Genomic DNA, 24,186 nt, shown 5'->3' with positions numbered 1-24,186 from the left:
TGGCAGAGAGCCAGGGCTCCTCACTGACCCAGCAGGTCAGCTCAGGGATGCGGTGACACTGCAGGGCACGGCCTCGCTCTGCGTGTTACTTGAACTCTCTTTCGTCACCTTTCATCAACTGAGCGTGAGGATAAGGTGGGGACAGGGTGTGGAGAAGGAAGGGAAGATGGAGTCCGCATCCAGGACTTAACTGAGCATCTATTAGAAATCCATCCACTATAAAATGCTTGTGGCCTGAGATGGGGAATGATCCTGTACCCAGCGGGGAGATAAGCCAGCTCAGCAGCTGCAGTTTCCTTTTGGGGACAATCTTTCTCAGCTGGCCCCGATCTGCAACCATGCCTCCCTCCGCCTCTCTGTTTAGTGCACACTGCCCCTCAGCGCACACTGCCCCGCAGTGCACACACATGCACCTGCTCTAACGTGCACACATGCATGCATGCTTACTTGCCCAAGCCAAACTTATTCTTTTTAAATACCAAGTTCATTCTCTCCTTAAGCCAAGAAGTGGTGCAATTCTGTTCAAAACGACACAGTGAGTTTGCTGTGCTGTCTGGGCACCGCTGCTGTGGGAAGAAGAGGGTGAGGAGGACAGGCCTGACATGACAAGCCTGGAGTTTAAAAGGAGGAGAGAAGGAGTTCAAATAACTTCCCTGGCCGAGCTGTGACAGCCACAGGGAAGCAGCCACGTGGTCCTGGGCCAGAGGTGCCACCCTCAGCTGGCCGCTGTCCCTGACCCTTTCAGAGGCAGAGTCCATGAGACAACACGTGTTGAGAAAAATAATTTTATTTTCAGAAGCATCCCACTGAGAGAGGACCCCAGGTTGCCACCAAACATGCACGTTATACGGATGTAGGAACACACGCTCAACAGCCCTGATGCGCTCAGCACGCCACAGAAGGAAAGTGAAAATAGCCCTTACATATAGACTACAGAGATATATGTGCATGTGGACACACGTGCACACACTCCTTTATTGACTGCCATGCAGTTTCCCTCTTGTCCGCCCAGTCTTCACGCGCACACACCATCTGTCTAGAACCTTCTCCGGCCCGCAACATTTCTCGGGCTAACTCCACTTCGTCTTCAGATATCTGAGTGCACGTGACCCCCTCATGAATTCCATGTGGAGTGTGACCCCCACGGACTCTGAAGGCTCATGATACAGGCCTATCACTGTGGCACGTGGCTGTCACTGTGGTTGGCTGCTCTGCTCAGGACAGAGGCGAGGATTTTCATCTGAGTCCATGATGCCTGTCTAAGTGCTTGTTATAACTTCATGTCCGATAGATGCAGGCGTGAGGGTCTGCGCCAACATGAAGGAGCTTGTGATCTTCAAGGGTCAGACCTGACCCCGGAATCTTCTGGAATCCTCCCAACAGCCTAGTCTGGTAGTTGTTGCCTCTCAGTCCCAAGTGTTTAGTTACTTGTGACACAAGGTTATTTACGTCACAGGTGGTCTGTCTCAGAAGCCCAGGTTTCTTCTCCTGTAACCGTCCATCTCCACAGGACAAATTGGCCTCCCAGTGACTGAAAAGATAGAGGGGCATGTGTGAGGAGCTGACCAGGGGTGGACTCCTGAGGTGGAGCCCTTAAGGGTGGGCATGGGGGGGTGGGTCCTGGGTTTGGTTTCCTGGGAATAAGTCCCTGGAGGTGGCCCCTGTGGATGAGCTTCTGGATCCCCAAGGGCAGTAGGGCTCCATCAGTCACCTCCAGGCCACACGGTCTTCTTCACTGGTTCCTAAGACTCTAAGTAATTCCCTCCATGAAGCATTTTCCTTAACTATCCAATGTGATTTATGGTTCCTGGTGGTTACACAAGGGAAGAGAGTATTTGAAAGAAGGTGTTGAGAGCCCTCATGTTCTTACCACTGAATAGGAGCGTGTGGGTCGAGAAGGAGAAGGTGTTGGATATTTTAGGGGATGCTGTGAGTGTGGAGAGAACCAGAGAGATGGGGAAGCACAGACCCCCCAACATGTTTGTGTGTTGTTTCCTGTGAAGGGGAAGAAAGAAGAAGGCAAAGTGATCAAAGGAAAGGCTCTTGTCTGTGTTGTGTTTACAGGGCAGATCAGGACATGTGATGCACACAGGAGTGCAGGAAGGTGAGTCTGGTGACATGGGGACCTGAGCAGGGAGGGGGAAGTGAGACGCAGACTATGATGGACTTCAGCTGTGACACAGCAAAGGGGAGTGTGGCTGTAGGTCCCAAAGGTGGGAGGGAGTGTGGGCAGGAGCGGGGCTGCTACCTGCTGTGTGGAGCGAGCACCAGGCCACTGTGTTAACATCTCAGCACCACTGTCCACGTGGCTGACGTGAAGAAAGACCGGAGCTCTGCAAGCGTGCGCGCCCTCTGCGCTCAGGAGTTGCTGGTCTGGGTGGGACGCATCTCTCTCATCTGAATGACGCTGGTTCAGGGGGCACAGCTGGCCCCAGGCCTCCAGCCACGAGCTCCAGACCCAGGTAAGAGCAGGACAGGCATCTGGGCTGCCGATCAGGGCCAGCTCTGTCCGCGGGCTCCCTGTGCTCACGGCCAGAGCCTTTTGGACTGCCGCCCATCTGTCAGAGGCCCTAGAGTCATGAGGTTTCCCAGCAGGTGTCTGGGCTAAGCCACCGCTGCTTTGCATGCTGCGTGCCCTCCCCCACTTCTCTAAGAGGCTGCAGTCACAGGTGCATATGGCCCGGGCAGGACAATGCACCTCTGACCAGATGCAGCGTTACCTCCCACGCCTGTGATGGGCACGCTGCTCCTGCCTGGATGGCCTCATTCGATTAGTGTGGCCTTGCTTCAGGTCACTGAGCTGTTTGCACCCTCCACACCTCTCAGGGGTGGTGGCCGCATGGCCTGCAGCTCACAGCAACATCTGGAACTGTAGGGAGAGCTCGCCCCGGCCCTTACGGGGGAGCCAGCAAGGGGAGGTGAGCAAAGGAAACAGATGCTGCAGATGGAGTGCGTGTGCTGTTACTCACACGGCCTTGGCTTCTCTGGGGCTTTTCTTTATTTACTCTCCTGCAGCAAGTTTAAGTCTGAGAAGTTCCTTTAAAACAACGTGGCCAGATCACTTCTCTGGACACTGGGGTCATCAGGAGACCAGATTCCACCTATTTGGGAGAAAAACTGGGCATCCCACCCAGAGCTGGGTACAAGGGTGCATGTGGCCTCTATAGCTCTTTTGTCTGGGCCCCAGGCCATGCCAAGCCCAGTCCCCCTGGTTCTCATGACCTGGAGGCTCTGGAGGTGGGTGTGATGCCTTCGCTTTATATAAATGATGAGCTTTTAATAAATAATACGAGAAGATGACCAGGCGTTGAGTTACATATCGGGGCTGCTCTCAGCCTTCTGGAATTCCCTGGAATCACATCTCCAGGTCTCCCAGGCCAAGCCCAGGAGACTTGAGCTCTTCCCCAACGATCCCCAGCACCCTGCTCTACCCAGGAAGCTCCGTCAGAGGCAGCCCCGGCCCAGACAGGGGTTTCAGCTCTCATTGTGCCAAGTCATTTCTCAAGCGATGGAAATAGGTCATATATTGAGGATTCATATCAAGAGTTCTTGACTTCATGTAGGAAAGATTTTACAACAGGAGTCCCGGTGACCGTGAGAATACAGTTATTAAAGCAAAACAAGGAAGGGCTTAACATAGAAGAAGCAACAGGAGAGCCTAGGCTGGGCTGCCTTAGCTCACTGGGAAGTCAGAAAAAAAGGGGTTTTGGGGACAGGTTCAGGGGAACAGCCTGGGACAAGCCGCCAGATGCCCACTGCCTTAGAGTTAGGAGACGTGTGCCTGTGAAGAAAGAAGTGGGAGGTGGGAATGGCTTATGACAGGCCAGGGACAAGGTGCTGTCACCATACCAATCAGAGACAAGAGAGGACATCAGTGGTCGGGCACTGCAGGCTTATAGGGTAACAGTGTTGAAAGCCTTCGCAGGAGATAAATAAAGTCATCCCCAGAAGACATGGTGTGGAGCCTGCGGAGCTCATGCGGTGACTGTCCCAGGTGCCAACAGGAGTTATGGGGGAGGGGTTAGGGCAAAGGATACCTACTGGCACCCCTGTTGCACTTGGTGCTGTGGAAGAGAAGGGCCCTGTGGTCAAGACAAACCGACAGGCAAGAGTTATGGGCCCAGACATATGTCTCAATCCAAAGGTAGGCAGTGGATTGTTGGGATCCCCAAGCCCTGACCCACCCGCTCACGGTTCTGAGGCAGGAGACAGTCAGGAGCGAGGGAACTCTGGGAGTGCCCCAGAGCGTGGACAATGGACATCGATAAGGAACAGAGACGCTGTTCTAAGACTGGTTGTCCTCCTTTCTGGAAAAGTGCTGAATCCTGGTGAGTCATGACTGCACCTGCACAGAAGAGGCTACATGACCCCTGGTTCATCATAATAGCATTATAATAAATTAATATTGTTGTCCATGTCTCCCCCAGTGGGCAATCAAGGAAAATCGTGGGAGACCACATGTGCAGTAGCTTCAAAGTAATATAAGTACCTGTATTTGCAAAATAAAGACCTGCCAAAACTAGTCAGGAAATATCTGTCCTGTAAGGATGGACTCCCTGCGGCCACAGAGGATCAATCTCTGCTCAGAGTTGACCCACTCCGCTGTTCTGTGGCATGTACTATTGCTTAATAAATCTGCTCTTGCTCTTCCTGCTTGCTATAAACTCTCTGTGTGTTTGGTAACCTGTGCCCCCCTGTGACAGTTTCAGTGACTTACCCCAGATCAGCTCTCTTCTTTCCATCTAGTCCCACACACTCCCACAAAAGTGCTTGGGGAGTGGAGGGGCAGGGTGGTGTACAGGACTGGAGAGCACCCCAAAAAAGGAGAACAGGGACAGGGGCACACACGGGTCCCAGGCACTGGAGGGTTCTTAGTCAATTTCAAAGAAAGTACTTCCAGTGGCCTGGACCCGCACAGGAGCGAGCGTGCTGCCAGGATGCCCTGGCCAGGCCCAGGCCCAGAGAGGGACTGTCCAGGAAGGCACAGCACTGTGTTGGGGGCGGAGGGGTCCTACAGCCCAAGACCTGGGCAGGAGCCAAACTTTCCTGGGTCTAAGTTGTGCTTAGATCTGTAACCACTCATGGGGTCAGGATAAAACCGTGAAGGGAATCTGGTGCCCTGATTGTCATAGCAGCCTGCGGCCACTAATAAACAAATCAGTAACCATGTGTGCGCGTGTGCATGCATGTGTGTGTGTGTGTGTGTGTTGGGAGTGAATGGGGAGGAGAGGGACTGATTTATGTACACAGTATAATATATTAAGTACTACTGTCATTCTGACAAACGTCTATAACTACAGACTGAGCTAAATCTAGCTTCTGGGTTTCCTACTGCAGGCACTGTGCACCACCTACATTTGCACACTTCCCAGTCAAAGTTATAAACAGGAGGTATTTGTGACTGGCCATCACTGGGCCTTGAACCACACTTTCTGACTGTCAGCTGTGACTGGGCTGATGGGTCTCCCCTGGGTCACAAGTCTGTGCCTCTGCATGAATGGGAGCTAATGACTGAAAGAGGACAGTTTTACTGTCCTTTCTGTGAGGGGACCTTTAAACCTGCCATGGCCTTCCTGGGTTTCCTGGGTCATGCCCAGTTCTGCAGCTAAAGGGCTGCGCTATTTCTCTTGGGTGCTAAAACTTCACCCTGATACAGCAGCACCTCCAGGAACATGTCACCTACCATTGAGTGTCCCTCCATCGCACTGACTTCCAAACTCAAGGGCTGAGCCACAAGACTGGCGTTCATGGTGTCGGCCTGAGGTCAGCCTCCAAAGCCGCAGGAGCAGACTCACCTGGATGGGGGCAGGGCTTTTGTCAGGTAGGAAGGGGGAGAGTAAGGTTCAGGGGACTGTTCCGGTGGATTCTAAAGCTAGAGTTCTGGAACCTGGGAAAATGAGTCAAAAGAGGACCAAGCAACAAATATAAAAGCTGACAGTGAGAAACTCGGAGAAAACATTGAGAAAAAGTGGAAGATGCTAACAGAGAACTGGAAAATATTTGTTTTTACTTTTTACTCCTACGATGAACACAATTCAACTTCCTACCAGAGATTGTGATGATACTGAGAAGAGGGGCCAACAAACTGGTTAAAAGACATTGGAGTCAGAGAGTAAACAGCCAAAAAGTTATCAGTGCTAAAAATTTTCTGGGCTACTCAACCCAATTACTAACTAACAAAAAGGATTATTTCAAAATGATCAGCAACATGCTCAATAACAAATGGACCTATAGATTGGAATTACTTTTAGAAAAAAACCTTTGGAGGACAAGTAAGAGTAGTTCATAAGCTATTCTTATATTCTACAAAAAATATTTTAAAAAGTAATATATTAAGAGTGAATGGGAAAAAGTAAGAGATGGAAGCTATACAGGTATTTTCATATCACTCTGTGGAGCACACACACTATTAAAAACAAAACCAGAAAACACACACAGAGTTGGCGTCTGTCATCAGGATCAATGAACAAGCAAGTGACTGCTTGTGTCAGGATCTGAGACACAAGACACAGATTATACTCACATTATGTTAAAAAAAAAAAAAAAAAAAAAAAGCACCAGAGCCGTTAAAGATTAAAACAAAAAGAGATGAAAGGGGAGACAGATGTATGCAGGGTGAGGGCAAGATTTCAATCCTCACGGGTTTGGTTTCCTAGGGGTGCACTCTAAATAAAGAGAAGCATGTTTGCAAAGGATGCCACTGAGGGCTATAGAATGGGTTTTTACATGAAGATACTTGCTCTAAACAAGAAAGGGCTGACCAAAAGAAGAAAAACAAGTATCTACAGAGGGGAACTCGTGAACAGCTCTGCTCCCCCCCCCCCCCGATTTCCTTGGTTTCGTGGTGGTGTTACTTTTGACGCTTGTATGTTATAAAACAGGATTCCTGGGGAGCCCACTTGTACACATGTTGCTCCTGGCTCTCATGGTTGACTGTTTATTCACAATCTCTTGTCTTAATTCCTGAGTCATCAAGATGGAAATTCAGGCAAGAAGAAAGAGCAATTCTTGTGCTTTTCTAAGGAAACATTGACAAACCCAAGATCACGGAGGTTGTAATATTTCTTCTAAGAGTTTTACCATTATAAGTCTTATAGTTAGATTTATTTTTTGTTTTGTGTGTATATTTACTTTTTTATTCATTTCTCCAGATATATACATTGGACAGATGATTATAAATGGAATTATTAATGAATATAAACACTTATATTATTTTTGATGTATGCTTTAAACTTGATTGTGAGGAAGGCTGTACCAACTCATACCCTTTAGAGCAGGTTATGGGAATAAAATTTAACTGAACTCATATTATTTATGAATTATTTATCCTTCTTTTCTTTCCACCTTTAGTGAGAGCTAACTAACATCATTGAGTGAGGTTAAGCTGTACAATGTGATGATCTGATACACATATATATTGTAAAATGTTTACCATAGTGAGATTACTCGGCACATCTTTAACCTCACATAATTGTAATTTCTAAAACATATTTCCAATTACCAAAAAAATGTTTTCTTTCCAAAGGAAGTGAAGAGAATGTTAAAGACCCTGGATTCTTCATGAAGAAAAATGTGGAAAGAACATGATCCCATAAATGACAGTGGGCAGATTTCAAACACTTCATCTAAAGAATGAGAATGCTAACAACTAGTCAAAATCAAAGCACTCAGAGAATAATGTTCTGGTTGTCATTAGGCTTCTCTGTACGCATTTAGTTATTTAGCAGGATATTACTTACTGCATTAACTACCAAAGATACGTTCCGTAATGAGAATGTAAATTACATCCCAGAAAATAGTATTTCCCCTCAAGGGACTGAGAAACTAAATTACATAGATTTTGGTCTTCAAAGACCATCAGAAGTTACGATATAGACAAAAGCCAGGCCAAGAATGAATTTGCCACCGTGTGTATTTATAAAAGAAAGCTATTGATCACTACCATGCAATTTGAGGGGCACCGGGGATGCAGAAGCCACTGTTAGAAGCAGCAGTCAGGAGTCTGCGCAGTGCACATGACAGTCTAGAGAGCACGCAACAACAGTTCAGCATGGTTTGAGGTGTATTCCGATGAAGCCTTGAAGGGTCTGCACGGCTTAGAGAAAAATTTTCACATCACTTTCCTATGGTAAGAATGAGAAAAGCATCACCTGACGTGAGGAGCTGGCCCACACTCTCCACTCTGTCTCAGTTAAACATGGACAACTTCCTGGAACATCAACATCAGACAAGGCCCTTCTTGTAACATGATGGCTCAAGACACAAACGAGACCTGTCCACAATCACTTCTGAGCACGGACAAAACAGGCTGCAGTCTGCTCTGCCTGCTCTGCTCAGGTGAGATATCCTCAGTCTTCCATCTGGGATGCAAAGCAGAAGCGCATTCCCAAGCCAGCGGGGAGCTGACTTATATAGGGAGATGCCCCTGCCCCTAATCCCTGATTGATCCATCCTCAAGCAAATGAGGACTGCAAATCCTCACAGTTTGATTGGTCCAAAAAGCAGTGTCCTGATTGGTTGGAGTGGAGCCACCCTGATTGGTCAGTGAAGATGCTAATTGGGAGGGGACGTAGCTGCACAGCTCTCATTGGGCGGGGAAAGTCTCCGTCCTATTGGCTGAAATACAATTCTAGGAACTCCTTTATAAGGGTTGGCTCAACAGACAGAGACGCGGTGCAGGCAGGCAGTTGGTTCAGGGTGGGAGGCACTGAGTGCAGAGCAGGAGGCAGACAGCTTAGTGCCGTCTTCTTCCCGAAGCATGGTTTGTGTGAGAGGCCCCTGCTTAGAAAGAGCTTCTAGGCCCTGGTTTTAAATTGAGGCCAGTTAACCACCAGGATCCCCTCTTGGTAAGTATCTTCTTTCTAAGGGTTGTTAATAATGTGGAGCAGTGTGGATAAAATGTCTTTCTGGTCAGAGATCTTTAATATGTTATATCCCTCACAGGAGAGGGATTTCCCAAGATGTAGTTAACGTCACATCTGTACAGCCAATACTTCTCCTTACCTTAGAAGACATAATATATTGCTCTGCTTTACTTTTAATAGTGGTGAAATTCTGCAGGACATGTGATGTCCTCAAAAAAACTGACACACTGTTAGAGTGACATCAACAGGACACGGGGTGTTGGCATAAAACACAGCGGTGGCACCAATTCAGACGCATCCTTGGGCACCAAGTTTAATAGGCCTTGTCATAACCTACAGAGAGAAAGGGAGCACACACTCGCAGAGCCTTTCAGGCTAATTTTCAGTAATTAAATCCACCAGAGAATTGTAAACACAGGGATGTGACAGAAGCAAATTGACAGAGATTTCTACAGTGATCTCCTATATATTGTTATGATGCATAGAAGAAATTAGAGTCTTTAAACTATAAAACGTATTCATGGAGTCTTTATCTTTGCCACTTCTCTGTTAATAAGAAAAATGTTTTATAATGGTCTTTTCCAGAGTGTATAAGGATAAGACGGTGACCAGAGATCTATCCAGGCAAGTCTAGGGCATCCCTCCTGTACCTACCCTTTGTTTTAGGTGTAAATGTGGATGTGTTTTCTCTTGTGAATGTTATGTGTGTAAGTGTGTAAGTGTTGTGTGCTCCCACAGAATCAGTATAGAACACAGAATGTGGTCTATTTATATTTATTAAGAGAATAGTAGGGTACATTTCTTAAGCATACATTTTTAAATGGGTTGTTGAGTAGAAAAGGAGAATACTATTTCCAGAAAGTATCTAATGATGATGGTGGGACCCTTACTGCTTGAGATATTTTGATTCAATTGTGGTCAGGTTGCTATAGACATTTGGGGATTGGACCTATCAAGCATCTATAACACTCCTTCCTTGTGCCCTGATTTGGAAGAAATGGATGAAAAAGATGATTTTATAAAGATCATCTTCTTGTTTCTGTGTAACTGTCACGGAAAATGCTTTCATTTACTCCCTTCGTATTTTCAATACCTTCCCAAACCACATCTATTCTTTTCCCTTTTTCTTCTAAGGGTATGCCTTTGGCTGCATTTCTTCAAACAACCCACTGCTGTTGTTTACTTGTCTTTGAACTAACAGTCGTATAGTGCCATCTAGTGTTCAGAGAGCAAAGAGTCCAATGCAAGCGATTCTAACAGGTTTCTTCAATTCCTGAAACTGGCGATGTTGAGTTTGGGCCGTAAAGAGATCTGAGGAACAATTATTATTCAATGTATTGATTGAATCATGTCTGCACCTGTATAAATAACTACCTGTTCCAGGAGAAAAGACGAGACTTACTGAAAAATTCAGTACTTACTAAACAATAAAAGAGATTTTTCTAGTTTTTACGTAGAGCTTTTAATCATGAGTCACTGTAACTCACATGATCAAACCTTCTTGTAGAAGACTCTTTTTAAAATAAATGATATATCTTCTACAGACTTTTGGAGTAAAATTAGATATTTATTTTTCATGGGTAACATTGCTTAATAGACTAAGTTAAAACATTTTGGAGAGACTACATTAGAATGTGTTCTGACTTTTGATACCCTGGTTGAAAACATCCATACCCCCTAGGTCTTTGTCAGCTGTCCATTTGGGCGGTATCTGCAGATGTGTGCTGGGGGGAGTGGGCGGTTTCTGCCAGTAAACAGACAGAGCTGGACTGGACTAGCACCAGGAGGAAAACTCCATCCCTGACTCAGAGCCAGCGGCCACTGTAGGGAGTGGCAAGAGACAAGATGGCCTCTGGGGACACCAAAATTAATCAGTGTGTCAGAGATCAGATAATGGTGAAATTGAATATTAGGTCCCTATCCTATAGTGTTACAACTGGGGGGCTTTTATATATAGTTTGTATGATTGTGCTGTTTCTTTACACTGTAGAGAAGAACAGAGAGGAATGGTAACAATTGACCATGTGCTGTGGAACTTGCCCTGAACTTTTGACATCATAATGACCCCCTTGGGATTTTGTAGGAAAACAGAACTCAACAGGGCTGCTTCCTTTAATAAAACTCATGAGCATCCACTTCCAGTTAGGAGGGAAACCATGTTCATGGCTCCAGGGAATGGAGTAATGCTCAGATAGGATCGCTATGGATCAGGGAAGGTGATTGAGACAGTGGGATGTGGTCTTCCCCTGCTTCCTCCTCTCTGGGTCATTCTGCTACAGAATTCGGGTCTCCAAAAATCCCCAGAGCCTGCGGGAAAGGAAACAGCTTTTAAGTTGCCTTCACATGCCTGTGGCTAGTGGCTAGTGTCTTTGTTACGCAAATGACTTTCGTTCTTCCAAGGCCCCAAAAAGATGGGAGGGGTTTTGGACCATGGGATGGTTCAGAAAGAGCACACAGAGCTTGCGTAAGAGTCTGTGAATGGTCATAACTGGTTATGATGCCCACTGCGTCACAGGACGCAGTCAGGGATTTTTTAAAAAGCGGCAGGCATTTTAGGAAAGAGAGATCTCTATGCGGCTTTGAAAGGAAAGGGAGAACTTCATGCGGTTTACAAGGAGACTGGGAACCCCACGTGGTTCTGCATTAAAAGCTGGAGGGCACCACAAGACAGGAAAAAGCTCTCCAATCGGGATCGAATGATTGGGAGCTGCCGGTAAAGCTGAACTGTGTCTGGAAAGTGGAAAGACTGTATCTCTGACTTTTCTAAAACTAGCTTGGTTTGGTAAGGGGAGGCAGAACTACGTGTTTGTGGGTGTTCTAAAGAATTGTGGGTGTTTAAAGAAAACAAGACTTAACAGCAGAAATCCGCAAATAATCTAAATCTATATAACTATTATATAAACAATTCTTTTTCTTTTCGCTAAACTCTGATGTTGAGAGTTATGCCTCTGGCGACGGGCAATTGGACCCCTAAAAACTGAATAGCCCGTGGGTTCTTTACCCAATGAGTCGTTCCTCCTTTTTGCAACAACCTCTCTGGCCCTTCTCACTATTTTCTAGAAAGATTTCTTTCCTTTACATACCTTGCCTGAATCATTCAGCATCCTCAACCATCACCAAAATCCAGAGGACTGCAGAATCCCTCTCTAGCTCCAACCTCTGTTTCAAACTCCAGTCCACCTGCCAGCTGGTTGTCTCTGGACTTTTCATCATTTAGAACTGCAAACCTTGCCTCTACGTAAATGATCCCGTTTAACCCAAGCTCCAATTCGCCTCCTGGTGCTTCATTTCTTGTTGACGGCCCACGGCTGCCCCTGTGGCTAACTGTTCTGCCCTAACTGGCCCCTTACCGACCCCTTCCTCTTCTTTGCCAGTCATCGGATTTGGAGACTGTAAACTTCTCATGTGCTCCCTTTCCTCATTATTCTGGCTGCAAGACTCAGTGACATCTCCTCCACGCCTACAGTTCTTCCCTATTTTACACGCCAAGGTCATATTCAATATCTGCAAGCATGTCTGTCTGTTATGGCATAAACCCCACCCCATCATGATGTGTGATCCTTTCATGTACTGTTGAATCGAGTCTGCTAATATTTTTTGAGCACTTTTGTATTCATTGGGGATATTGGCCTGTCATTTTCTTTTCTTGTGGTGTCCTTGTCCGGTTTTGGTATCAGGGTAATGTTGCCTCGGAAAATGAGTTTGGAAGTCTTCCTTTCTCTTGTATTTTCTCGGAAGAGTTTGACAAGGATAGGTATGAATTCTTTAAATGTTTGGTGGAATTCACCTGTGAAGCTCTCTTGCTCCAAACTTTACTTTGTTGGAGGGTTTTTGATAACTGTTCAATTTTCTTACTAATAGTTGGTCTTTTCAGATTTTCTATATCTCCATGATTCAGTCTTAGAAAGCTGTAAGCTTGTAAGAATTTACTCACTTCTTCTAGGTTGTCCAAAATGTTGGTGTATGAATTGTTCATATGATTCTTTATATTTCTGTAGTATCAGTTGTAATGCCTCATCTTTCATTTCTAATTTTATTTGAAACCTCTCTCTTTTCTTGGTGAATCTAGTGAAAAATTAATCAATTTTGGTTATCTTTTCCAAGAACCAACTCTTAGATTCATTGATCCTTTCTATTGTTTTTTTTTTTCTTTTTTTGTATCTATTTCATTTTTTCTGCTCAGATCGTTATTTTCTTCCTTCTACTGTCGAGCTTCACTTGTTTTTCTTTTTTTCTAGTTCCTTACAAAGTTAGGTTGAGATTTTTCCTGTTTCTTGAGGCAGGCATTTATCGCTAGGCAGTTCCCTCTCAGACTGTTCTGTCTGCATCCCATAAGTTTTCGTGTGTTGTATTTCTATCTTCCTTTGTGTCAAGAACTTTTTTATTTCTCCTTTGATTTCTTTGTTCACACATTGGCTGTACAGTACAATGTTCCTTAATCTCAACATATTTATGAATATTTGTCTTTTTGTCATTGATTTCTAGTTTCATAACATTGTATTATGAATGATGCTTTATATGATTTCAATTTTCTTAAATTTTTAAGACTTGTTTTGGGGCTTAACATATGACCCATCCTAGTGAATGTTCCAGGTGCATTTGAGAGGAATTGTGTATCCTGCTCTTTGGGGGATGGGGTTGTACATAGCTCTTAAACCCCAATACTGTACTGTGTCATTTGAGGCTGATGTTTCCTGATTGATTTTGTGCTTGGATGATCTATCCATTGTTGTAAGTACCGGTATTAAAATCCCCTACTATTATTGTGTTGCTGACTATTCTTCCCTTTAGGTCTGTTAATCTTTGGTTATGTATATTTAGATGCCCCTATGCTGAGGTGCACCTATATTTTATTCTTATATATGGCAGGATTTAACTCGCTATAATTTTGTTAAAAAATTTGCATCTGTGTTCATAAAAACTACTGGTTTTTACTGGACTATTACCTTGGGTTTAATATGAAGGTAATGCTGGCTTCATAAGATGAATATGGAAGAATTCCCTCCTTTTCAATTTCCCAGAACACCTTTGTTAGAAACTCAGCAGAAAAGCCATCTCAGCCTGGAGTTTTCTCTCTGGGATGGATTTAACTTATAGATTCATTTTCTTTAATAAGTATAGGGACCATTCAAAGTATTTATTATTCCTAGGATAGTTTCTGTCTGTATATTAGTTTGCTAGAGCAACCCTAACAAAATACCACAGACCATTTGCCTTCAACAACAGAAAATTTTCTCTGATTCTGGAGACTGGAAGTCTAAGATAAAGATGCTAACAGGGTTGGTTTCTTTGGAGGCCCCTCTCTTGCAGTTGGCCACCCTACTGCTGCCTCTTTGCATAGAAGTTGAGGAAAAGAATCCTGTTGTGCAGGTTTGACCCTTGTGTATCTGTGTCCTAATCCTCTCTTCTTGTTAGGACTTAAGGCAGATTGGATTAGGGCACACCCTGACAGACTACCTCGTTGTCTCCACCCACATTACACTCACAATCCGAGGTGCTGAGGGTTAGGGTTTTAACACACAAATTCTAGGGGCCCACAATTCAGCCCATAAGTGACTTTCAAGACATTTGTGCATTTTTCCAAGTTGATGAATATATGATTATCATTGTTTCTAGTATTTTCTTCTGATTCTTTTAGAATTTATTGGACCTGTAATGATACCCCCTTTTCATTCCTGGTATTAATATTGATAGTAATAATTTGTCCTTTCTTCATGATTAGCCTGGCTTGAGCAAAGGGTGGCAAACTTTTTCTAATTTTTGAATATTTTAAGCATTTTGGCTCAATGCGGTCTTTGTCATCTCTCCTCCTCTTCCTCGCCCCTTTCTTTCTTTTCATTTATCTCCAACCATCCTTTTAAAATAACCCTTAAAAATGACACACACTATTCTTAGCTCACAAGCTGTACAAAATCAGAGTATGAGCCAGATATGACCCACAGGATGTGTTTGCCAACCTCTGGGCTGGACGATTATCAATATTATTCCTTCCAAAATATCATCTTTGGTTTCATTAATTTTCTCTAATCTTTTTCAGTTTACTATTTCCCTAATTTCCACTCTTGTTTTCAATACCCCCCTTCTTTTGCTTACTTTGAGTTTAATTTGATTTATTTTTTTGCCACAACTCACTTTCAATTCTTGTACTTTTCCACATTGGGAAGGACCATACTCAAACTCAGTATCTGCCAGCTAAAAGTTCCTAGCTTTACAAGCACATGAATAAAAGAAAAGAAACATTGTCAGCCTTTATTGGGGTCACTGTTCAAATTTTCTTTTTTTCCTAATTTCAGCTGAAGGTTGAAATATTGATTTAAAATTTTTCTAATATAGGTACTCAGAGTGTAAATTTTCCTATATATTGCTTTAGTTACATCCTGCAATTTGAAAAGTATTTTCATTTTTGTTCAGTTTAAATATTCTTTTGGTTTTCTTCTCTTAACCACAGGTTATTTGGAAGTGTGCCATTTTCAGGCAATTTGCAACGTTCCATATATTTTTCTTATATTGACTTCTAATTTATTCCATTGTGACAAAAGAATATATGTTGTATAATGTGAATCTATTTAAATTCGTGTGAACTTGTTTTATGTCCCAACATGCTGTATCGTAGTAATGTTTGATGTGCACTTCTAAAAAACATTTATTTGACTGCAGCTGCAGGGAGTATTCTATACATATCCAGTAGTTCAAGTTGAAGTATAGTATTGTTTGTCTTTTAAATTTTTACTAGTTTTTATTTGTCTGCTTGTTCTGTTAATTATTGAGATAAGAGATGTGTGTTGAACTTTACAGCTTTAGTTACGGATGTCTATTTAAACAAGGAATATAAGAACTTTTGCTTTCTGTATTTCAAAGCTCTGATTTTAGGTGCATCAACATTTAGGGTTGTTTTGTCTTTCTGATGAACTGACGTCCTAACATCAGGAAATCACCCCCTTTTTCTCTCATAATATTCTTTATTGAGAAATGTGCTGTTTCTAATATTACTATAGTCACTTCATTTTTCTTTTGATTAGTGTTCCCCTGGTATACCTTTTCCATCCTTTTCATTTTAACCTGTTCCTTGAAGACAGTATATTTTTCCATCTTGCTTTTGTCACCAATCCAACGATTTCTAAATTTTAATTCAGTTGTTTGTAACGTTTAATGCGGTTAACACGATTTGTTTAGATTCATATTTTTTGTTTCCTATTCATCTCATCTGTTCTTTGATCCTTGTATATTTTTATGCTTTCTTTTCAATTAACTATTCTTAATGATTCCATTTATGTCATTTGTTATCCATTGGCTTTATTCTTTTCCCGTGGAGGGTTTTGAATATATAGTGCCTATCTATAGCTTATCACAGTCTACCTTCAAGTCATATTATACCACCTCACATAAACCATAAGAGAGCTACAACAATGTACTCCCTCCTCCTCCTCCCACATCTCTGGCCTTTGTGCTATAAAATCAACAATATATCATTACTTTGGTGGATGCAGTCATTTATATAGAAATAAACTTAAAGATAAGAAAAACTTATAATTTATCAACATACGCACCACTCCCAGTGCTTTCTATTCCTTTGTCCATATTTACATCTTGTATCATTTCCCTTTGTATGAAGGACCTCCTTCAACATTTCTGATAGTATAGGCCTGTTGATGATGAATTCTTTTATCTTTCATATATCTGCCAAACTCATTATTTTGCCTTTGTTTTTGAAAAATATTTTCACTTGGTATAGATTTCTAGGTTAGTGGCTCTTCTACCTTTAAACATACTTTAAAGTATCTTTCAAAAATAAAGATGACGCCTTACTGTCTTCTGGCTTGCATATATTTTTTCTGATGAGAAGTCTGTTGTCATTTCATTTCTGTTCTGTACTTAAGGTTTTTTACTTGTTGCTTTTAAAGTTTTAAATCACTGATTTCAGACATTTTCACTAATATATGTCTCAGCATAAATTTGTTTCTTTTGCTTGAATTTCATTGAGCTTCTTGGATATGCCAGTTTATAGTTTTCATCACATTTGGAAATTTCTCACCTATTAATTCTTCAAATTAGAAGTCCTCTTCTCCTCTCTTCACTTGGGCACTCAAAAAATAAGAATAAAAATTTTCAATAGCTCATTGATGTCTCCTAATATTTTTCTGGTTTTCTTACAATTGCTGTTTCAAAAGTCACTAATTCTTTGTTCTGCAGCGTCAAATCTGTTAATTCCATTTGATTATTTTACAGCTCTAGCATCATATTTTTCATCTGCAGCAGTTTGATTTTAATTTAACATTCTCAGTCTTTTCCCTACATGCTTGAACATAAAGGTTGTCATAATGTTTTATCATTATATAGATGCTTTAATTTAATAAGAACTAATGTATACAACAGTTGTTTTATAATAACTGCTTCAATGTCCATTGATAGGAATTCTATCTTTGTATCATTTCGAGATGCATATACTGATCGAATCTTGTCCCCATTTTGGGTTGCATTTTCTTGCTTTTTTGTAGGTCTGCTAATATTTAGTTAGACATGAGACACTGAATTTCACCTTCTTATTTGCCATCTGTTTTTGTATTCCTGTGAGTATTCTTGATTGTTCCTCAAGGATGCGGTAACTTGGAAACAGTTTCACCTTCCTGAGGCTTGCTTTTAAGCTTTGATGAGCCAGACTACAGAAACCTTAACTCTAGGGCTATATTTTTATCCCTGCTACTGAGTGCACACCTTAGCACTCAGCCCTATGACTTACGTGGTCTTCCACTCTTTCTGGTGGGACCACACGTGAGTGTCTATGAGTCAAAAAATTTTATGCTCCTTTTAGGGGGTTCTTTCTTTGGGCCACAGGTAGTTTCCTTTCCATACTCACTCATGCACTATACTGGAGACTTGAGGAAAATCCTCTGCAGGTATCTGCAGCCATTTGGACAGCTCTCTCCTCTCTCCGATTGTGCCCTGCGTACCCACGTCACCTTGGCCTGCCCTGGATCTCAACTATGGCTCAACTAAGGGCGACCTCAGCATAAGATGCGGGCTGGAATCCTTCAGTCGGTCAGGGGGAACCTTGGGGCTCACCTTCCCTGTTTCTCCTCCCTCAGTTATAACTAGCCTGTCTTGTCTGCATCCAACCAATGGAAGCAATTGCTTCATCCATTTTGTTTGACTTTCAGTAGCTTTTTTGTAGGAGTTGGTTATTCCATGTTGGCTGCTAGTAGAAGTTCTTCATCAGAAATAAACCTGCTGCATTCATCATCTGTCAGAGTGCTTTATGTTTACATTTTAAAACAAGACTAGTTATTATTATTATTATTATTATTATTATTAGAATGCTTCCCTCTAGGGCAGTTACCTCCTTTTGCACCACAGTATACTTTAGAGATACAATTACATTATCATTAACAGGGGTTTCTGATTGTAATGATTCCCTTCCAATAGGGCAGGATGGTATGGTTTAAAAATGGCCTTTAAGAGATTCTAATATGCAAAACTCTCACATTTCTACTATTTCCTTCTTATATACAATATGATCAAAGGAGTAATCTTTGTACTTACTTCTAAATGTTAGAAATAGTTCTTAATTATAATCAACATTTTGCCTCCACTAAAACAACCTAAGTTTAATTATTTACCTACTAACATGCCATTTTCTTACCCGGAGCCTTATTATAATCCTGGGACCAAGTTTAGTCGTGAGATGCCTTCATCTGAATGTATCAGTTAATGCTGTTTATAGTTTTTAAGATTTTCAAATATATGTACACAAGTGTGATTCATCACATTTAGAATTTTTGGTAATCTATTTAAGATTTGGGATATTTGGTTGCAAGCCACAGGGATTGGTTTCTTGTGAAGCAAATTGTACTTAACACGCAGAAGAAATGCCACATACTTGAGGAGAAAGCTGAAGGAGCAGAGACCCAAGGGGCACTGACGCATGCCCTCCTCACTAGGAACTCGTCGCTCCCACTGTCCTGAGCTGTTCCGGGAGCGGCTCATCAGACTGACCCAGTGTTGGCAGCGTCTTGACAACGACGTTCAGGAGAGTGACCGAGTCCCACCAGAAGGCTCTCCTGTGGGGATCAGTTCATGGTGCAGGTGAGGCTGAGGTACAACTTTGTAAAACACTGTAGCGAGCACAAAAGGAAAGACGCCCATACTGATTAAATGGCGCGACCCCACTTTCCCGCGCTCACGCACAGGCGGCCCATCGTTGCCTGCGCCTCAGAGACGCCCGTCAGCCCGGCCCCGGGACGCCCAGCGAGCGCCCGCGGAAGCCTCTCTCAGCGTCCGGGGGGGCGCCGGCAGGGCGCGGGGGGCGGGGGGCGGGGCGGGGCGGGGCGCCCCGTCGCGGCCCTCGGGGCCAGGACAGGCAATGAAGCGCCGGGGCCGTCGGGCGCTCGTGCGCTCGTGCGCTCACCTGCCGCGCGGTGCCTGTTCCGGCGCAGCAGCCTCTTCGGGTTGCGCTACTCAGTTCCCTGCGCCCCTGTGGCCGGGGCCGGGACCGGCAGTGACGCGCCGGGGCCGTCGGGCGCTCGTGCGCTCACCTGCCGCGCGGTGCCTGTTCCGGCGCAGCAGCCTCTTCGGGTCGCGCGACGCAGTTCCCTGCTCCCCCGACGCCGGGGCCAGACCCCGCCCCCTGGAGCCGCAGCGGTGGAGGAAGACTGGCCGCGCCCGCCCCTCGTCGGCCAGCGCAGTGAGTGTGGGCGGCGGCCCTGGGCCCGGAACCGCAGCCCCGGTCTGTCCCGGGCGTGTCCTGCCCTGTCTTCGTGGGGTCCCGGTGTGAGGGCTCCCGTGAGGGCCACACGGGGGCGGGGCGCGGCGGTGGGACGCAGGTGCAGACCGGTCTTCATGGGGCCCCAGGGCGGTGCGGGCTCAGTGCCGTGTCCTGGTGTGCCGGCTCGGGTGCGCGTCCTCGCGTGCCGGCTCCGGTGAGTCCCTCGCGTGCCGGCCCGGGTGCGTGTCCTCGCGTGCCGGCTCGGGTGAGTCCCTCGCGTGCTGGCTCGGGCGCACGGTCTCGGCTGGGTGCGCGGGCGTTCGGGCCTCAGGCTCCGTGCGCGGCGGTTGCCGTCACGGACGCGTGTGTGCCGTCCGGTGTTTCTTGTGCTGAGTGGGGGCCGTCGGAGAGCGCCTTGGAGTCCGCTGTTGTTCTCATCATGAACCCAGGACAGCAGCGTCTCCAGGCCCAGGGCCGTGTGGGTTGTCCAGGTGTTGCTGAAAGAGGGGAGAGGGACAGTTGGGAGTTATTCCCTGTGTCTGTGTGTTGGGGGGGGTGATGGGACCACAAGATTTTTCAGAGGGGCCCAGGGAACAGGAGGCCGAGCTGGGGGGCATCAATGGGGTAGGAGCAGAGTCCCTGGAGAGGTTAGCGGGCAGCCCAGGGCCAGGCTGGCTTCCAAAGCCAGGGGTGTCCCTACATTAAAGGACAAGGCAGCAGACCCTGCAGGTTCCAGCAGAACCCACGCAGACTGAAGCCAAGGCACGGAAACAGGCCTAGGGAGCGAAAGAAGCAGCGTGGTCGTCGTGACCAGAGCAGGGGGTTCCTGTGTGCACCGATGCCTTATGTAAGTGACTTGACTTATCACAACTGTTCCTCCCTCCAACTTCACATGTGGCTGTCCTTCACGGCCATCGGGACTCAGCACAGGTCAGAGCTCGAGCTGGGCAGGTAGGATTTTCAGCAGGGACTTGCCTCTGGTCCGAGAGACCAGGTGGTCACGTTGGCTGTATGGTCGGCAAGGCTCCTGACCTGGGTGCTGAGGCCTGAAGGTGAACGTGAGGATGGAGAAGTCTGAGTGACAGGGACACAGGCAGAGTGTGGCAGGCCGGTGAGTAGCTTTGCTCAGCCCTGCAGGGTGGGAGTGTCAGATTGCTGAGATGAGCACAGAGTTCCCACACCTGCTGTTTCCTGAGTAGCTCTGATGTTTTACTGGCTGGCCACTCACTGGCCCCCAGAAAGGACCGGGTGGGCTGCTAATGTCTGGGTCAGAGCAACTCTGCTGAGGCCAAAGGGACAGCAGGCAGAGGGCGTAAACTCTCCCACCGGGCAGACGTCTGCCTGCTGTCCCCCACCTTGTCCGCGGCAGAGGGTCGGTTTGTCAGAGTCCACGCACTGAGTCTGTGCGTCCCTGTGCGTTCTCAGTGAACCGCGCCTGGGCTGGGAGCTGGAAGTAGTGACCGGAGATGCCCAGCTCCTTTCGCCTGCTGAACGGGCCTTGGGTCTTACAGCGATGATGGATGAAGTTGTCTAGGCTCTGCAGGATGTGATCAAACACTGGGTCCCAAGGCACTAGCTGGTAAAGTGCTTTGGCTGAGTCCATAATGAGTGAGGTAGAGAGAAAAAGAGAAAACGAAATCACATTGTAGGGAAATCTACTCTGTAGTGTTTGAAAAGGCTGTTCTCGGTTGGCTTGACCTCTTAGTAAATACAAAACCACATATTTGTATTACCTTTTTATCTATAATTCTAAAATAACCGGAGATCAATGGCAATCTGTGTAGTTGGAAAATAGTAATATTTTTTGGAGACCCAAAGGTAAAAGAAAATGTCATTTAAATTAAAAATACAAATTTACCTTCTAAAAAATTAAGTTTAAGACATTAAGCGCCGTGTCTGTCACCGGTGACTGGCACTGTGCTTTCCGATCAGACCGCATCAGTCACTGGTGACTGACGGTATACTTTTCTAAAGTATTTAGAAAGCATTTCTGAAAGAATACAGAGTACAGATTGAAATAAATACATACAAGAAATATATCTGAAGTTATACATGCAGTCTTACGGCAAACTTACACAGATCTCCGGCCGCCAGCTATCGGTGAAATCGGATGTGGGGGCTAAACGGAAAGGGAGACAAAACAGGCTGAGTGCTTAACGTGTCAAATTGTTGAATGTGCAATAATTCACATGACTCAGAAATAAAAAACCTGAAAATGCATTCGTTATAAAGTCTGCCTTCCATCTCTCCTCCTCTGCTCAGTTTGTCTATATTCCTCTGTGTAAGAAATTCTTTCTGGTTGATTTCTTGGAGCTCTTTATGTGTTAAGGATAGGAATGTGATCAGTTTCTTGTGTACTCTGAGTTTCCTAATGTGTGTATATATAAAGAAATAGAACTGGGGGGGCTCACTTGCACCCTCTCTGTTTTTACACTAGTAATAGGATATTGATATTGTATGTACTGTACTCTACCTGGCTCTTTTGTTTAATGGTACATATAGGAAAGTCCTCCATAGTAGTACGTGGAATACTTTTCCATTTTTCAGAGGTACATAGCATTTCATTGTATGAATGTTTTCTACTGACGAACACTTAGCGTTTCAAATCCTTGGTTATAACAAATGATGCTGCACTAAAAGCCTTGATCTGTGTCATTTAGCACATATATTTAGTATCAATTCCTAGGAGTAAAATTGTTCAAAGATATGTGCCCTTGTAATTTTATAGCTTTTTTCAAATTAGTCTCCAAATGCATTACAAAATTTACTCATCTAATGTATTAATGTAAAAATGTCTCTATCTCCAGTCTCATTAACTGTTACAAAAATGTTTGACTTTTGCCAATCTAAAAGTTTTTCTGTTATTAATAAGGCTGAGTATCATTTATTTTTATTTTTTGGTTATTCAATTACAGTTGTCCCATTTTCCCCCGTTGCTCCCCCCACCCAGCCCATCCCTTCTCCCACAATCATATCCCTCCCCGTTGTCCTTGTCCATTACTACTAGGTTGTCAAATTTGTTGCCATATAGTTGTTTGTAGTAATTTCTTATAATTGTTTGTATTTCTGAGGTATCAGTCGTGATTTCTCCTCTTTCATTTCTGATTTTGTTTATTTGGGTCTTCTCTCTTTTGTTCTTGATGAGCCTGGCTAGAGGCTTGTCGATTTTGTTTATTTTTTCAAAGAACCAGCTCCTAGTTTTTTGTTGATTTTTTGGATTGTTCATTTAGTTTCTATGTCATTTAATTCTGCTTTGATCTTGATGATTTCCTTTCTTCTTTTTGCCCTAGGCTTTGTTTATTGTTGTTGTTCTAGTTCTTGTAGCTTTAGGGTTAGATTTTTTATTTGAGATTCTTCTAGTCTTTTCAGATATGCCTGTATTGCTATGAACGTCCCTCTTAGGACTGCTTTTGCTGTGTCCCATAGGTTTTGGGCTGTTGTGTGTTCATTGTCATTAGTTTCTAGAAATTTCTTGATTTCCTCTTTGATGTCATTGTTAACCCATTCATTATTTAAGAGCGTGTTATTCATTCTCCATGAGTTTGGGCGTCTTTGATTTTTTTTCCCTGAGGTTGATTTTTAGTTTCAAGGCATTGTGGTCTGAAAAGATGCTTGATATGATTTCAATTTTCTTGAATTTGTTGAGGCTTGTTTTGTGTCCTATTATGTGGTCTATCTTTGAAAATGGGGCCGTCGGGCGCTCGTGCGCTCACCTGCCGCGCGGCGCGTGTTCCGGCGCAGCAGCCTCTGCTGGTCGCGCGACACAGTTCCCTGCGCCCCCCCCCCTGTCGCCGGGGCCGGACCCCGCCCCCTGGAGCCGCAGCGGCGGTGGAGGAAGACAGGCCGCGCCCGCCCCTCGTCGGCCAGCGCAGTGAGTGTGGGCGGCGGCCCTGGGCCCGGAACCGCAGCCCCGGTCTGTCCCGGGCGTGTCCTGCCCTGTCTTCGTGGGGTCCCGGTGTGAGGGCTCCCGTGAGGGCCACACGGGGGCGGGGCGCGGCCGTGGGACGCAGGTGCAGACCGGTCTTCATGGGGCCCCAGGGCGGTGCGGGCTCAGTGCCGTGTCCTGGTGTGCCGGCTCGGGTGCGTGTCCTCGCGTGCCGGCTCGGGTGAGTCCCTCGCGTGCCGGCTCGGGTGAGTCCCTCGCGTGCTGGCTCGGGCGCACGGTCTCGGCTGGGTGCGCGGGCATTCGGGCCTCAGGCTCCGTGCGCGGCGGTTGCCGTCACGGACGCGTGTGTGCCGTCCGGTGTTTCTTGTGCTGAGTGGGGGCCGTCGGAGAGCGCCTTGGAGTCCGCTGTTGTTCTCATCATGAACCCAGGACAGCAGCGTCTCCAGGCCCAGGTCCGTGTGGGTTGTCCAGGTGTTGCTGAAAGAGGGGAGAGGGACAGTTGGGAGTTATTCCCTGTGTCTGTGTGTTGGGGGGGGGTGATGGGACCACAAGATTTTTCAGAGGGGCCCAGGGAACAGGAGGCCGAGCTGGGGGGCATCAATGGGGTAGGAGCAGAGTCCCTGGAGAGGTTAGCGGGCAGCCCAGGGCCAGGCTGGCTTCCAAAGCCAGGGGTGTCCCTACATTAAAGGACAAGGCAGCAGACCCTGCAGGTTCCAGCAGAACCCACGCAGACTGAA

At 45.4% G+C, this 24,186-nt stretch overlaps 1 protein-coding gene and 1 long non-coding RNA gene across 2 annotated transcripts in view; both read right to left on the bottom strand.

Annotated features, from left to right (window-relative positions):
* Positions 1 to 23,331, bottom strand: part of LOC150012536 (protein arginine N-methyltransferase 8-like) — a 185,237-nt gene extending 161,906 nt beyond the window's left edge. The window contains exon 1 of the mRNA XM_090273857.1: positions 23,277 to 23,331. The gene's annotated coding sequence lies outside the window, so the exon portion shown is untranslated. The remainder of the gene's footprint in view (positions 1 to 23,276) is intronic.
* LOC150012537 (uncharacterized) lies at positions 9,124 to 18,854 on the bottom strand. The gene is made up of 2 exons (XR_016510751.1): positions 18,739 to 18,854; positions 9,124 to 11,171 (listed from the first exon to the last, which is right to left on the bottom strand). It is a non-coding gene; the product is annotated as an uncharacterized LOC150012537 (long non-coding RNA).
* Positions 23,332 to 24,186: the final 855 nt, after the last annotated feature.

Source organism: Furipterus horrens, unplaced genomic scaffold (assembly GCF_987537825.1).
Source record: "Furipterus horrens unplaced genomic scaffold, mFurHor1.1.pri manual_scaffold_4, whole genome shotgun sequence".
NCBI classification, from domain to species: domain Eukaryota; kingdom Metazoa; phylum Chordata; class Mammalia; order Chiroptera; family Furipteridae; genus Furipterus; species Furipterus horrens.
The sequence above is the reverse complement of the archived record's forward strand: the minus strand, read 5'-3'. Positions and strand labels throughout refer to the sequence as shown.